The following is a 17,202-nucleotide window of genomic DNA, read 5'->3' on the forward strand; positions in this document are numbered from 1 at the left end:
CATTACCTGGAGCTGCAGCAGAACTACAGTTAAATACACCTGGGCCAAACACAAAACTGGAGCTGCAGCAGTAGTACAGTTAAATACCCTGGGCCAAACACAGTACCTGGAGCTGCAGCAGAACTACAGTTAAATACCCCTGGGCCAAACACATTACCTGGAGCTGCAGCAGAACTACAGTTAAATACACCTGGGCCAAACACAGTACCTGGAGCTGCAGCAGTACTACAGTTAAATAACCCTGGGCCAAACACATTACCTGGAGCTGCAGCAGAACTACAGTCAAATACACCTGGGCCAAACACATTACCTGGAGCTGCAGCAGTACTACAGTTAAATACCCTGGGCCAAACACAGTACCTGGAGCTGCAGCAGAACTACAGTTAAATACCCTGGGCCAAACACAGTACCTGGAGCTGCAGCAGAACTACAGTTAAATACACCTGGGCCAAACACAAAACTGGAGCTTCAGCAGTACTACAGTTAAATACCCTGGGCCAAACACAGTACCTGGAGCTGCAGCAGAACTACAGTTAAATACCCCTGGGCCAAACACATTACCTGGAGCTGCAGCAGAACTACAGTTAAATACATCTGGGCCAAACACAGTACCTGGAGCTGCAGCAGTATTACAGTTAAATACCCTGGGCCAAACACAGAAACTGGAGCTGCAGCAGTACTACAGTTAAATACCCTGGGCCAAACATATTACCGGGAGCTGCAGCAGAACTACAGTTAAATACCCCTGGGCCAAACACATTACCTGGAGCTGCAGCAGAACTACAGTCAAATACATCTGGGCCAAACACATTACCTGGAGCTGCAGCAGTACTACAGTTAAATACACCTGGGCCAAACACATTATCTGGAGCTGCAGCAGAACTACAGTTAAATAGACCTGGGCCAAACACAGTACCTGGAGCTGCAGCAGAACTACAGTTAAATACATCTGGGCCAAACACAGTTCCTGGAGCTGCAGCAGAACTACAGTTAAATACACCTGGGCCAAACACATTACCTGGAGCTGCAGCAGAACTATAGTTAAATACACCTGGACCAAACACAGTACCTGGAGCTGCAGCAGAACTATAGTTAAATACACTTGGGCCAAACACAGTACCTGGAGTTGCAGCAGAACTACAGTTAAATACACCTGGGCCAACCACAGTACCTGGAGCTGCAGCAGAACTACAGTTAACTACACCTGGGCCAAACACAGTACCTGGAGCTGCAGCAGTAATACAGTTAAATACCCTGGGCCAAACACAGAAACTGGAGCTGCAGCAGTACTACAGTTAAATACCCTGGGCCAAACACATTACCTGGAGCTGCAGCAGAACTACAGTTAAATACCCCTGGGCCAAACACATTACCTGGAGCTGCAGCAGAACTACAGTTAAATACCCTGGGCCAAACACAGTACCTGGAGCTGCAGCAGAACTACAGTTAAATACACCTGGGCCAAACACAAAACTGGAGCTGCAGCAGTAAAACAGTTAAATACCCTGGGCCAAACACAGTACCTGGAGCTGCATCAGAACTACAGTTAAATACACCTGGGCCAAACACAGTACCTGGAGCTGCAGCAGTACTACAGTTAAATACCCTGGGCCAAACACAGAAACTGGAGCTGCAGCAGTACTACAGTTAAATACCCTGGGCCAAACACAGTACCTGGAGCTGCAGCAGAACTACAGTTAAATACACCTCGGCCAAACACAGTACCTGGAGCTGCAGCAGTACTACAGTTAAATACCCTTGGCCAAACACAGAAACTGGAGCTGCAGCAGTACTACAGTTAAATACCCTGGGCCAAACACATTACCTGGAGCTGCAGCAGAACTACAGTTAAATACCCCTGGGCCAAACACATTATCTGGAGCTGCAGCAGAACTACAGTTAAATACACCTGGGCCAAACACAGTACCTGGAGCTGCAGCAGAACTACAGTTAAATACACCTGGGCCAAACACAGTACCTGGACCTGCAGCAGAACTACAGTTAAATACACCTGGGCCAAACACAGTACCTGGAGCTGCAGCAGAACTACAGTTAAATACACCTGGGCCAAACACAGTACCTGGAGCTGCTGCAGAACTACAGTTAAATACACCTGGGCCAAACACAGTACCTGGAGCTGCAGCAGAACTACAGTTAAATACACCTGGGCCAAACACAGTACCTGGAGCTGCAGCAGAACTACAGTTAAATACACCTGGGCCAAACACAGTACCTGGAGCTGCAGCAGTACTACAGTTAAATACACCTGGGCCAAACACATTACCTGGAGCTGCAGCAGTACTACAGTTAAATACAACTGGGCCAAACACAGTACCTGGAGCTGCAGCAGAACTACAGTTAATTACACCTGGGCCAAACACAGTACCTGGAGCTGCAGCAGTACTACAGTTAAATACCCTGGGCCAAACACAGAAACTGGAGCTGCAGCAGTACTACAGTTAAATACCCTGGGCTAAACACATTACCTGGAGCTGCAGCAGTACTACAGTTAAATACCCTGGGCCAAACACAGAAACTGGAGCTGCAGACGAACTACAGTTAAATACCCCTGGGCCAAACATATTACCTGGAGCTGCAGCAGAACTACAGTTAAATACCCCTGGGCCAAACACATTACCTGGAGCTGCAGCAGAACTACAGTCAAATACACCTGGGCAAAACACATTACCTGGAGCTGCAGCAGTACTACAGTTAAATACACCTGGGCCAAACACAGTACCTGGAGCTGCAGCAGAACTACAGTTAAATACCCTGGGCCAAACACAGTACCTGGAGCTGCAGCAGAACTACAGTTAAATACACCTGGGCCAAACACAAAACTGGAGCTGCAGCAGTACTACAGTTAAATACCCTGGGCCAAACACAGTACCTGGATCTGCAGCAGAACTACAGTTAAATACCCCTGGGCCAAACACATTAACTGGAGCTGCAGCAGAACTACAGTTAAATACACCTGGGCCAAACACAGTACCTGGAGCTGCAGCAGTACTACAGTTAAATACCCCTGGGCCAAACACATTACCTGGAGCTGCAGCAGAACTACAGTCAAATACACCTGGGCCAAACACATTACCTGGAGCTGCAGCAGAACTACAGTTAAATACACCTGGGCCAAACACAGTACCTGGAGCTGCAGCAGAACTACAGTTAATTACACCTGGGCCAAACACAGTACCTGGAGCTGCAGCAGTACTACTGTTAAATACCCTGGGCCAAACACAGAAACTGGAGCTGCAGCAGTACTACAGTTAAATACCCTGGGCAAAACACATTACCTGGAGCTGCAGCAGTACTACAGTTAAATACCCTGGGCCAAACACATTACCTGGAGCTGCAGCAGAACTACAGTTAAATACTCCTGGGCCAAACACATTACCTGGAGCTGCAGCAGAACTACAGTCAAATACACCTGGGCCAAACTCAGTACCTGGAGCTGCAGCATTACTACAGTTAAATTACCCCTGTGCCAAACACAGTACCTGGAGCTGCAGCAGAACTACAGTTAAATACAACTGGGCCAAACACAGTACCTGGAGCTGCAGCAGAACTACAGTTAATTACACCTGGGCCAAACACAGGACCTGGAGCTGCAGCAGTACTACAGTTAAATACCCTGGGCCAAACACAGAAACTGGAGCTGCAGCAGTACTACAGTTAAATACCCTGGGCCAAACACATTACCTGGAGCTGCAGCAGAACTACAGTTAAATACCCCTGGGCCAAACACATTACCTGGAGCTGCAGCAGAACTACAGTCAAATACACCTGGGCCAAACACAGTACCTGGAGCTGCAGCAGAACTACAGTTAAATACACCTGGGCCAAACACAGTACCTGGAGCTGCAGCAGAACTACAGTTAATTACACCTGGGCCAAACACAGTACCTGGAGCTGCAGCAGTACTACTGTTAAATACCCTGGGCCAAACACAGAAACTGGAGCTGCAGCAGTACTACAGGTAAATACCCTGGGCTAAACACATTACCTGGAGCTGCAGCAGTACTACAGTTAAATACCCTGGGCCAAACACAGAAACTGGAGCTGCAGCAGTACTACAGTTAAATACCCTGGGCCAAACACATTACCTGGAGCTGCAGCAGAACTACAGTTAAATACCCCTGGGCAAAACACATTACCTGGAGCTGCAGCAGAACTACAGTCAAATACACCTGGGCCAAACTCAGTACCTGGAGCTGCAGCATTACTACAGTTAAATTACCCCTGTGCCAAACACAGTACCTGGAGCTGCAGCAGAACTACAGTTAAATACAACTGGGCCAAACACAGTACCTGGAGCTGCAGCAGAACTACAGTTAATTACACCTGGGCCAAACACAGTACCTGGAGCTGGAGCAGTACTACGGTTAAATACCCTGGGCCAAACACAGAAACTGGAGCTGCAGCAGTACTACAGTTAAATACCCTGGGCCAAACACATTACCTGGAGCTGCAGCAGAACTACAGTCAAATACACCTGGGCCAAACACATTACCTGGAGCTGCAGCAGTACTACAGTTAAATACACCTGGGCCAAACACAGTACCTGGAGCTGCAGCAGAACTACAGTTAAATACCCTGGGCCAAACACAGTACCTGGAGCTGCAGCAGAACTACAGTTAAATACACCTGGGCCAAACACAAAACTGGAGCTGCAGCAGTACTACAGTTAAATACCCTGGGCCAAACACAGTAACTGGAGCTGCAGCAGAACTACAGTTAAATACCCCTGGGCCAAACACATTACCTGGAGCTGCAGCAGAACTACAGTTAAATACACCTGTGCCAAACACAGTACCTGGAGCTGCAGCAGTACTACAGTTAAATACCCCTGGGCCAAACACATTACCTGGAGCTGCAGCAGAACTACAGTCAAATACACCTGGGCCAAACACATTACCTGGAGCTGCAGCAGTACTACAGTTAAATACACCTGGGCCAAACACAGTACCTGGAGCTGCAGCAGAACTACAGTTAAATACCCTGGGCAAAACACAGTACCTGGACCTGCAGCAGAACTACAGTTAAATACACCTGGGCCAAACACAAATCTGGAGCTGCAGCAGTACTACAGTTAAATACCCTGGGCCAAACACAGTACCTGGAGCTGCAGCAGAACTACAGTTAAATACCCCTGGGCCAAACACATTACCTGGAGCTGCAGCAGAACTACAGTTAAATACACCTGGGCTAAACACAGTACCTGGAGCTGCAGCAGTACTACAGTTAAATACCCTGGGCCAAACACAGAAACTGGAGCTGCAGCAGTACTACAGTTAAATACCCTGGGCCAAACATATTACCGGGAGCTGCAGCAGAACTACAGTTAAATACCCCTGGGCCAAACACATTACCTGGAGCTGCAGCAGAACTACAGTCAAATACATCTGGGCCAAACACAGTACCTGGAGCTGCAGCAGTACTACAGTTAAATACACCTGGGCCAAACACAGTACCTGGAGCTGCAGCAGAACTACAGTTAAATACCCTGGGCCAAACACAGTACCTGGAGCTGCAGCAGAACTACAGTTAAATACACCTGGGCCAAACACAAAACTGGAGCTGCAGCAGTACTACAGTTAAATACCCTGGGCCAAACACAGTATCTGGAGCTGCAGCAGAACTACAGTTAAATACACCTGGGCCAAACACAGTACCTGGAGCTGCAGCAGTACTACAGTTAAATACCCTGGGCCAAACACAGAAACTGGAGCTGCAGCAGTACTACAGTTAAATACCCTGGGCCAAACACATTACCTTTAGCTGCAGCAGAACTACAGTTAAATACCCCTGGGCCAAACACATTATCTGGAGCTGCAGCAGAACTACAGTTAAATACACCTGGGCCAAACACAGTACCTGGAGCTGCAGCAGAACTACAGGTAAATACACCTGGACAAACACAGTACCTGGACCTGCAGCAGAACTACAGTTAAATACACCTGGGCCAAACACATTACCTGGAGCTGCAGCAGAACTACAGTCAAATACACCTGGGCCAAACACATTACCTGGAGCTGCAGCAGTACTACAGTTAAATACACCTGGGCCAAACACAGTACCTGGAGCTGCAGCAGAACTACAGTTAAATACCCTGGGCCAAACACAGTACCTGGAGCTGCAGCAGAACTACAGTTAAATACACCTGGGCCAAACACAGTACCTGGAGCTGCAGCAGTAATACAGTTAAATACCCTGGGCCACACACAGAAACTGGAGCTGCAGCAGTACTACAGTTAAATACCCTGGGCCAAACACAGTACCTGGATCTGCAGCAGAACTACAGTTAAATACCCCTGGGCCAAACACATTACCTGGAGCTGCAGCAGAACTACAGTTAAATACACCTGGGCCAAACACAGTACCTGGAGCTGCAGCAGTACTACAGTTAAATACCCCTGGGCCAAACACATTACCTGGAGCTGCAGCAGAACTACAGTCAAATACCCCTGGGCCAAACACATTACCTGGAGCTGCAGCAGAACTACAGTTAAATACACCTGGGCCAAACACAGTACCTGGAGCTGCAGCAGAACTACAGTTAATTACACCTGGGCCAAACACAGTACCTGGAGCTGCAGCAATACTACTGTTAAATACCCTGGGCCAAACACAGAAACTGGAGCTGCAGCAGTACTACAGTTAAATACCCTGGGCAAAACACATTACCTGGAGCTGCAGCAGTACTACAGTTAAATACCCTGGGCCAAACACAGAAACTGGAGCTGCAGCAGTACTACAGTTAAGTACCCTGGGCCAAACACATTACCTGGAGCTGCAGCAGAACTACAGTTAAATACTCCTGGGCCAAACACATTACCTGGAGCTGCAGCAGAACTACAGTCAAATACACCTGGGCCAAACTCAGTACCTGGAGCTGCAGCATTACTACAGTTAAATTACCCCTGTGCCAAACACAGTACCTGGAGCTGCAGCAGAACTACAGTTAAATACAACTGGGCCAAACACAGTACCTGGAGCTGCAGCAGAACTACAGTTAATTACACCTGGGCCAAACACAGGACCTGGAGCTGCAGCAGTACTACAGTTAAATACCCTGGGCCAAACACAGAAACTGGAGCTGCAGCAGTACTACAGTTAAATACCCTGGGCCAAACACATTACCTGGAGCTGCAGCAGAACTACAGTTAAATACCCCTGGGCCAAACACATTACCTGGAGCTGCAGCAGAACTACAGTCAAATACACCTGGGCCAAACACAGTACCTGGAGCTGCAGCAGAACTACAGTTAAATACACCTGGGCCAAACACAGTACCTGGAGCTGCAGCAGAACTACAGTTAATTACACCTGGGCCAAACACAGTACCTGGAGCTGCAGCAGTACTACTGTTAAATACCCTGGGCCAAACACAGAAACTGGAGCTGCAGCAGTACTACAGTTAAATACCCTGGGCTAAACACATTACCTGGAGCTGCAGCAGTACTACAGTTAAATACCCTGGGCCAAACACAGAAACTGGAGCTGCAGCAGTACTACAGTTAAATACCCTGGGCCAAACACATTACCTGGAGCTGCAGCAGAACTACAGTTAAATACCCCTGGGCCAAACACATTACCTGGAGCTGCAGCAGAACTACAGTCAAATACACCTGGGCCAAACTCAGTACCTGGAGCTGCAGCATTACTACAGTTAAATTACCCCTGTGCCAAACACAGTACCTGGAGCTGCAGCAGAACTACAGTTAAATACAACTGGGCCAAACACAGTACCTGGAGCTGCAGCAGAACTACAGTTAATTACACCTGGGCCAAACACAGTACCTGGAGCTGGAGCAGTACTACGGTTAAATACCCTGGGCCAAACACAGAAACTGGAGCTGCAGCAGTACTACAGTTAAATACCCTGGGCCAAACACATTACCTGGAGCTGCAGCAGAACTACAGTCAAATACACCTGGGCCAAACACATTACCTGGAGCTGCAGTAGTACTACAGTTAAATACACCTGGGCCAAACACAGTACCTGGAGCTGCAGCAGAACTACAGTTAAATACCCTGGGCCAAACACAGTACCTGGAGCTGCAGCAGAACTACAGTTAAATACACCTGGGCCAAACACAAAACTGGAGCTGCAGCAGTACTACAGTTAAATACCCTGGGCCAAACACAGTAACTGGAGCTGCAGCAGAACTACAGTTAAATACCCCTGGGCCAAACACATTACCTGGAGCTGCAGCAGAACTACAGTTAAATACACCTGTGCCAAACACAGTACCTGGAGCTGCAGCAGTACTACAGTTAAATACCCCTGGGCCAAACACATTACCTGGAGCTGCAGCAGAACTACAGTCAAATACACCTGGGCCAAACACATTACCTGGAGCTGCAGCAGTACTACAGTTAAATACACCTGGGCCAAACACAGTACCTGGAGCTGCAGCAGAACTACAGTTAAATACCCTGGGCAAAACACAGTACCTGGACCTGCAGCAGAACTACAGTTAAATACACCTGGGCCAAACACAAATCTGGAGCTGCAGCAGTACTACAGTTAAATACCCTGGGCCAAACACAGTACCTGGAGCTGCAGCAGAACTACAGTTAAATACCCCTGGGCCAAACACATTACCTGGAGCTGCAGCAGAACTACAGTTAAATACACCTGGGCTAAACACAGTACCTGGAGCTGCAGCAGTACTACAGTTAAATACCCTGGGCCAAACACAGAAACTGGAGCTGCAGCAGTACTACAGTTAAATACCCTGGGCCAAACATATTACCGGGAGCTGCAGCAGAACTACAGTTAAATACCCCTGGGCCAAACACATTACCTGGAGCTGCAGCAGAACTACAGTCAAATACATCTGGGCCAAACACAGTACCTGGAGCTGCAGCAGTACTACAGTTAAATACACCTGGGCCAAACACAGTACCTGGAGCTGCAGCAGAACTACAGTTAAATACCCTGGGCCAAACACAGTACCTGGAGCTGCAGCAGAACTACAGTTAAATACACCTGGGCCAAACACAAAACTGGAGCTGCAGCAGTACTACAGTTAAATACCCTGGGCCAAACACAGTATCTGGAGCTGCAGCAGAACTACAGTTAAATACACCTGGGCCAAACACAGTACCTGGAGCTGCAGCAGTACTACAGTTAAATACCCTGGGCCAAACACAGAAACTGGAGCTGCAGCAGTACTACAGTTAAATACCCTGGGCCAAACACATTACCTTTAGCTGCAGCAGAACTACAGTTAAATACCCCTGGGCCAAACACATTATCTGGAGCTGCAGCAGAACTACAGTTAAATACACCTGGGCCAAACACAGTACCTGGAGCTGCAGCAGAACTACAGGTAAATACACCTGGACAAACACAGTACCTGGACCTGCAGCAGAACTACAGTTAAATACACCTGGGCCAAACACATTACCTGGAGCTGCAGCAGAACTACAGTCAAATACACCTGGGCCAAACACATTACCTGGAGCTGCAGCAGTACTACAGTTAAATACACCTGGGCCAAACACAGTACCTGGAGCTGCAGCAGAACTACAGTTAAATACCCTGGGCCAAACACAGTACCTGGAGCTGCAGCAGAACTACAGTTAAATACACCTGGGCCAAACACAGTACCTGGAGCTGCAGCAGTAATACAGTTAAATACCCTGGGCCAAACACAGAAACTGGAGCTGCAGCAGTACTACAGTTAAATACCCTGGGCCAAACACATTACCTGGAGCTGCAGCAGAACTACAGTTAAATACCCCTGGGCCAAACACATTACCTGGAGCTGCAGCAGAACTACAGTTAAATACACCTGGGCCTAACACATTACCTGGAGCTGCAGCAGAACTACAGTTAAATACACCTGGGCCAAACACAGTACCTGGAGCTGCAGCAGAACTACAGTTAAATACACCTGGGCCAAACACAGTACCTGGAGCTGCAGCAGAACTACAGTTAAATACACCTGGGCCAAACACAGTACCTGGAGCTGCAGCAGAACTACAGTTAATTACACCTGGGCCAAACACAGTACCTGGAGCTGCAGCAGTACTACTGTTAAATACCCTGGGCCAAACACAGAAACTGGAGCTGCAGCAGTACTACAGTTAAATACCCTGGGCCAAACACATTACCTGGAGCTGCAGCAGAACTACAGTTAAATACCCCTGGGCCAAACACATTACCTGGAGCTGCAGCAGAACTACAGTCAAATACACCTGGGCCAAACACATTACCTGGAGCTGCAGCAGTACTACAGTTAAATACACCTGGGCCAAACACAGTACCTGGAGCTGCAGCAGAACTACAGTTAAATACCCTGGGCCAAACACAGTACCTGGACCCGCAGCAGAACTACAGTTAAATACACCTGGGCCAAACACAAATCTGGAGCTGCAGCAGTACTACAGTTAAATACCCAGGGCCAAACACAGTACCTGGAGCTGCAGCAGAACTACAGTTAAATACCCCTGGGCCAAACACATTACCTGGAGCTGCAGCAGAACTACAGTTAAATACACCTGGGCTAAACACAGTACCTGGAGCTGCAGCAGTACTACAGTTAAATACCCTGGGCCAAACACAGAAACTGGAGCTGCAGCAGTACTACAGTTAAATACCCTGGGCCAAACATATTACCGGGAGCTGCAGCAGAACTACAGTTAAATACCCCTGGGCCAAACACATTACCTGGAGCTGCAGCAGAACTACAGTCAAATACATCTGGGCCAAACACAGTACCTGGAGCTGCAGCAGAACTACAGTTAAATACCCTGGGCCAAACACAGTACCTGGAGCTGCAGCAGAACTACAGTTAAATACACCTGGGCCAAACACAAAACTGGAGCTGCAGCAGTACTACAGTTAAATACCCTGGGCCAAACACAGTACCTGGAGCTGCAGCAGAACTACAGTTAAATACACCTGGGCCAAACACAGTACCTGGAGCTGCAGCAGTACTACAGTTAAATACCCTGGGCCAAACACAGAAACTGGAGCTGCAGCAGTACTACAGTTAAATACCCTGGGCCAAACACATTACCTGGAGCTGCAGCAGAACTACAGTTAAATACCCCTGGGCCAAACACATTATCTGGAGCTGCAGCAGAACTACAGTTAAATACACCTGGGCCAAACACAGTACCTGGAGCTGCAGCAGAACTACAGGTAAATACACCTGGGCCAAACACCGTACCTGGAGCTGCAGCAGAACTACAGTTAAATACACCTGGGCCAAACACATTACCTGGAGCTGCAGCAGAACTACAGTCAAATACACCTGGGCCAAACACATTACCTGGAGCTGCAGCAGTACTACAGTTAAATACACCTGGGCCAAACACAGTACCTGGAGCTGCAGCAGAACTACAGTTAAATACCCTGGGCCAAACACAGTACCTGGAGCTGCAGCAGAACTACAGTTAAATACACCTGGGCCAAACACAGTACCTGGAGCTGCAGCAGTAATACAGTTAAATACCCTGGGCCAAACACAGAAACTGGAGCTGCAGCAGTACTACAGTTAAATACCCTGGGCCAAACACATTACCTGGAGCTGCAGCAGAACTACAGTTAAATACCCCTGGGCCAAACACATTACCTGGAGCTGCAGCAGAACTACAGTTAAATACACCTGGGCCAAACACATTACCTGGAGCTGCAGCAGAACTACAGTTAAATACACCTGGGCCAAACACAGTACCTGGAGCTGCAGCAGAACTACAGTTAAATACACCTGGGCCAAACACAGTACCTGGAGCTGCAGCAGAACTACAGTTAAATACACCTGGGCCAAACACAGTACCTGGAGCTGCAGCAGAACTACAGTTAATTACACCTGGGCCAAACACAGTACCTGGAGCTGCAGCAGTACTACTGTTAAATACCCTGGGCCAAACACAGAAACTGGAGCTGCAGCAGTACTACAGTTAAATACCCTGGGCAAAACACATTACCTGGAGCTGCAGCAGTACTACAGTTAAATACCCTGGGCCAAACACAGAAACTGGAGCTGCAGCAGTACTACAGTTAAATACCCTGGGCCAAACACATTACCTGGAGCTGCAGCAGAACTACAGTTAAATACCCCTGGGCCAAACACATTACCTGGAGCTGCAGCAGAACTACAGTCAAATACACCTGGGCCAAACTCAGTACCTGGAGCTGCAGCATTACTACAGTTAAATTACCCCTGTGCCAAACACAGTACCTGGAGCTGCAGCAGAACTACAGTTAAATACAACTGGGCCAAACACAGTACCTGGAGCTGCAGCAGAACTACAGTTAATTACACCTGGGCCAAACACAGGACCTGGAGCTGCAGCAGTACTACAGTTAAATACCCTGGGCCAAACACAGAAACTGGAGCTGCAGCAGTACTTCAGTTAAATACCCTGGGCCAAACACATTACCTGGAGCTGCAGCAGAACTACAGTCAAATACACCTGGGCCAAACACAGTACCTGGAGCTGCAGCAGAACTACAGTTAAATACACCTGGGCCAAACACAGTACCTGGAGCTGCAGCAGAACTACAGTTAATTACACCTGGGCCAAACACAGTACCTGGAGCTGCAGCAGTACTACTGTTAAATACCCTGGGCCAAACACAGAAACTGGAGCTGCAGCAGTACTACAGTTAAATACCCTGGGCTAAACACATTACCTGGAGCTGCAGCAGTACTACAGTTAAATACCCTGGGCCAAACACAGAAACTGGAGCTGCAGCAATACTACAGTTAAATACCCTCGGCCAAACACATTACCTGGAGCTGCAGCAGAACTACAGTTAAATACCCCTGGGCCAAACACATTTGCTGGAGCTGCAGCAGAACTACAGTCAAATACACCTGGGCCAAACACAGTACCTGGAGCTGCAGCAGAACTACAGTTAAATACACCTGGGCCAAACACAGTACCTGGAGCTGCAGCAGAACTACAGTTAATTACACCTGGGCCAAACACAGTACCTGGAGCTGCAGCAGTACTACTGTTAAATACCCTGGGCCAAACACAGAAACTGGAGCTGCAGCAGTACTACAGTTAAATACCCTGGGCAAAACACATTACCTGGAGCTGCAGCAGTACTACAGTTAAATACCCTGGGCCAAACACAGAAACTGGAGCTGCAGCAGTACTACAGTTAAATACCCTGGGCCAAACACATTACCTGGAGCTGCAGCAGAACTACAGTTAAATACCCCTGGGCCAAACACATTACCTGGAGCTGCAGCAGAACTACAGTCAAATACACCTGGGCCAAACTCAGTACCTGGAGCTGCAGCATTAAAACCCCTGGGCTGGAGCTGCAGCAGACCTACAGTCAAATACACCTGGGCCAAACACATTACCTGGAGCTGCAGCAGTACTACAGTTAAATACACCTGGGCCAAACACAGTACCTGGAGCTGCAGCAGAACTACAGTTAAATACCCTGGGCCAAACACAGTACCTGGAGCTGCAGCAGAACTACAGTTAAATTACACCTGGGCCAAAACACAGTACCTGGAGCTGCAGCAGTAATACAGTTAAATACCCTGGGCCAAACACAGACTGGAGCTGCAGCAGTACTACAGTTAAATACCCTGGGCTAAACACATTACCTGGAGCTGCAGCAGTACTACAGTTAAATACCCTGGGCCAAACACAGAAACTGGAGCTGCAGCAGTACTACAGTTAAATACCCTCGGCCAAACACATTACCTGGAGCTGCAGCAGAACTACAGTTAAATACCCCTGGGCCAAACACATTTGCTGGAGCTGCAGCAGAACTACAGTCAAATACACCTGGGCCAAACACATTACCTGGAGCTGCAGCAGTACTACAGTTAAATACACCTGGGCCAAACACAGTACCTGGAGCTGCAGCAGAACTACAGTTAAATACCCTGGGCCAAACACAGTACCTGGAGCTGCAGCAGTAACTACAGTTAAATACCCTGGGCCAAACACAGAAACTGGAGCTGCAGCAGTACTACAGTTAAATACCCTGGGCCAAACACATTACCTGGAGCTGCAGCAGAACTACAGTTAAATACCCCTGGGCCAAACACATTACCTGGAGCTGCAGCAGAACTACAGTCAAATACACCTGGGCCAAACTCAGTACCTGGAGCTGCAGCATTACTACAGTTAAATTACCCCTGTGCCAAACACAGTACCTGGAGCTGCAGCAGAACTACAGTTAAATACAACTGGGCCAAACACAGTACCTGGAGCTGCAGCAGAACTACAGTTAATTACACCTGGGCCAAACACAGTACCTGGAGCTGCAGCAGTACTACAGTTAAATACCCTGGGCCAAACACAGAAACTGGAGCTGCAGCAGTACTACAGTTAAATACCCTGGGCCAAACACATTACCTGGAGCTGCAGCAGAACTACAGTTAAATACCCCTGGGCCAAACACATTACCTGGAGCTGCAGCAGAACTACAGTCAAATACACCTGGGCCAAACTCAGTACCTGGAGCTGCAGCATTACTACAGTTAAATTACCCCTGGGCCAAACACAGTACCTGGAGCTGCAGCAGAACTACAGTTAAATACCCCTGGGCCAAACACATTATCTGGAGCTGCAGCAGAACTACAGTTAAATACACCTGGGCCAAACACAGTACCTGGAGCTGCAGCAGAACTACAGGTAAATACACCTGGGCCAAACACAGTACCTGGACCTGCAGCAGAACTACAGTTAAATACACCTGGGCCAAACACATTACCTGGAGCTGCAGCAGAACTACAGTCAAATACACCTGGGCCAAACACATTACCTGGAGCTGCAGCAGTACTACAGTTAAATACACCTGGGCCAAACACAGTACCTGGAGCTGCAGCAGAACTACAGTTAAATACCCTGGGCCAAACACAGTACCTGGAGCTGCAGCAGAACTACAGTTAAATACACCTGGGCCAAACACAGTACCTGGAGCTGCAGCAGTAATACAGTTAAATACCCTGGGCCAAACACAGAAACTGGAGCTGCAGCAGTACTACAGTTAAATACCCTGGGCCAAACACATTACCTGGAGCTGCAGCAGAACTACAGTTAAATACCCCTGGGCCAAACACATTACCTGGAGCAGCAGCAGAACTACAGTTAAATACACCTGGGCCAAACACATTACCTGGAGCTGCAGCAGAACTACAGTTAAATACACCTGGGCCAAACACAGTACCTGGAGCTGCAGCAGAACTACAGTTAAATACACCTGGGCCAAACACAGTACCTGGAGCTGCAGCAGAACTACAGTTAATTACACCTGGGCCAAAACACAGTACCTGGAGCTGCAGCAGTACTACTGTTAAATACCCTGGGCCAAACACAGTACCTGGAGCTGCAGCAGAACTACAGTCAAATACACCTGGGCCAAACTCAGTACCTGGAGCTGCAGCATTACTACAGTTAAATTACCCCTGTGCCAAACACAGTACCTGGAGCTGCAGCAGAACTACAGTTAAATACAACTGGGCCAAACACAGTACCTGGAGCTGCAGCAGAACTACAGTTAATTACACCTGGGCCAAACACAGGACCTGGAGCTGCAGCAGTACTACAGTTAAATACCCTGGGCCAAACACAGAAACTGGAGCTGCAGCAGTACTACAGTTAAATACCCTGGGCCAAACACATTACCGGGAGCTGCAGCAGAACTACAGTTAAATACCCCTGGGCCAAACACATTACCTGGAGCTGCAGCAGAACTACAGTCAAATACACCTGGGCCAAACACAGTACCTGGAGCTGCAGCAGAACTACAGTTAAATACACCTGGGCCAAACACAGTACCTGGAGCTGCAGCAGAACTACAGTTAAATACACCTGGGCCAAACACAGTACCTGGAGCTGCAGCAGAACTACAGTTAAATACACCTGGGCCAAACACAGAAACTGGAGCTGCAGCAGTACTACAGTTAAATACCCTGGCCAAACACAGTATCTGGAGCTGCAGCAGAACTACAGTTAAATACACCTGGGCCAAACACAGTACCTGGAGCTGCAGCAGTACTACAGTTAAATACCCTGGGCCAAACACAGAAACTGGAGCTGCAGCAGTACTACAGTTAAATACCCTCGGCCAAACACATTACCTGGAGCTGCAGCAGAACTACAGTTAAATACCCCTGGGCCAAACACATTTGCTGGAGCTGCAGCAGACCTACAGTCAAATACACCTGGGCCAAACACATTACCTGGAGCTGCAGCAGTACTACAGTTAAATACACCTGGGCCAAACACAGTACCTGGAGCTGCAGCAGAACTACAGTTAAATACCCTGGGCCAAACACAGTACCTGGAGCTGCAGCAGAACTACAGTTAAATACACCTGGGCCAAACACAGTACCTGGAGCTGCAGCAGTAATACAGTTAAATACCCTGGGCCAAACACAGAAACTGGAGCTGCAGCAGTACTACAGTTAAATACCCTGGGCCAAACACATTACCTGGAGCTGCAGCAGAACTACAGTTAAATACCCCTGGGCCAAACACATTACCTGGAGCTGCAGCAGAACTACAGTTAAATACACCTGGGCCAAACACATTACCTGGAGCTGCAGCAGAACTACAGTTAAATACACCTGGGCCAAACACAGTACCTGGAGCTGCAGCAGAACTACAGTTAAATACACCTGGGCCAAACACAGTACCTGGAGCTGCAGCAGAACTACAGTTAAATACACCTGGGCCAAACACAGTACCTGGAGCTGCAGCAGAACTACAGTTAATTACACCTGGGCCAAACACAGTACCTGGAGCTGCAGCAGTACTACTGTTAAATACCCTGGGCCAAACACAGAAACTGGAGCTGCAGCAGTACTACAGTTAAATACCCTGGGCCAAACACATTACCTGGAGCTGCAGCAGAACTACAGTTAAATACCCCTGGGCCAAACACATTACCTGGAGCTGCAGCAGAACTACAGTCAAATACACCTGGGCCAAACACATTACCTGGAGCTGCAGCAGTACTACAGTTAAATACACCTGAGCCAAACACAGTACCTGGAGCTGCAGCAGAACTACAGTTAAATACCCTGGGCCAAACACAGTACCTGGACCCGCAGCAGAACTACAGTTAAATACACCTGGGCCAAACACAAATCTGGAGCTGCAGCAGTACTACAGTTAAATACCCAGGGCCAAACACAGTACCTGGAGCTGCAGCAGAACTACAGTTAAATACCCCTGGGCCAAACACATTACCTGGAG

The sequence above is a fragment of the Salmo salar genome, chromosome 09 (assembly GCF_965601325.2).
Source record: "Salmo salar chromosome 09, fSalSal1, whole genome shotgun sequence".
NCBI lineage: Eukaryota > Metazoa > Chordata > Actinopteri > Salmoniformes > Salmonidae > Salmo > Salmo salar.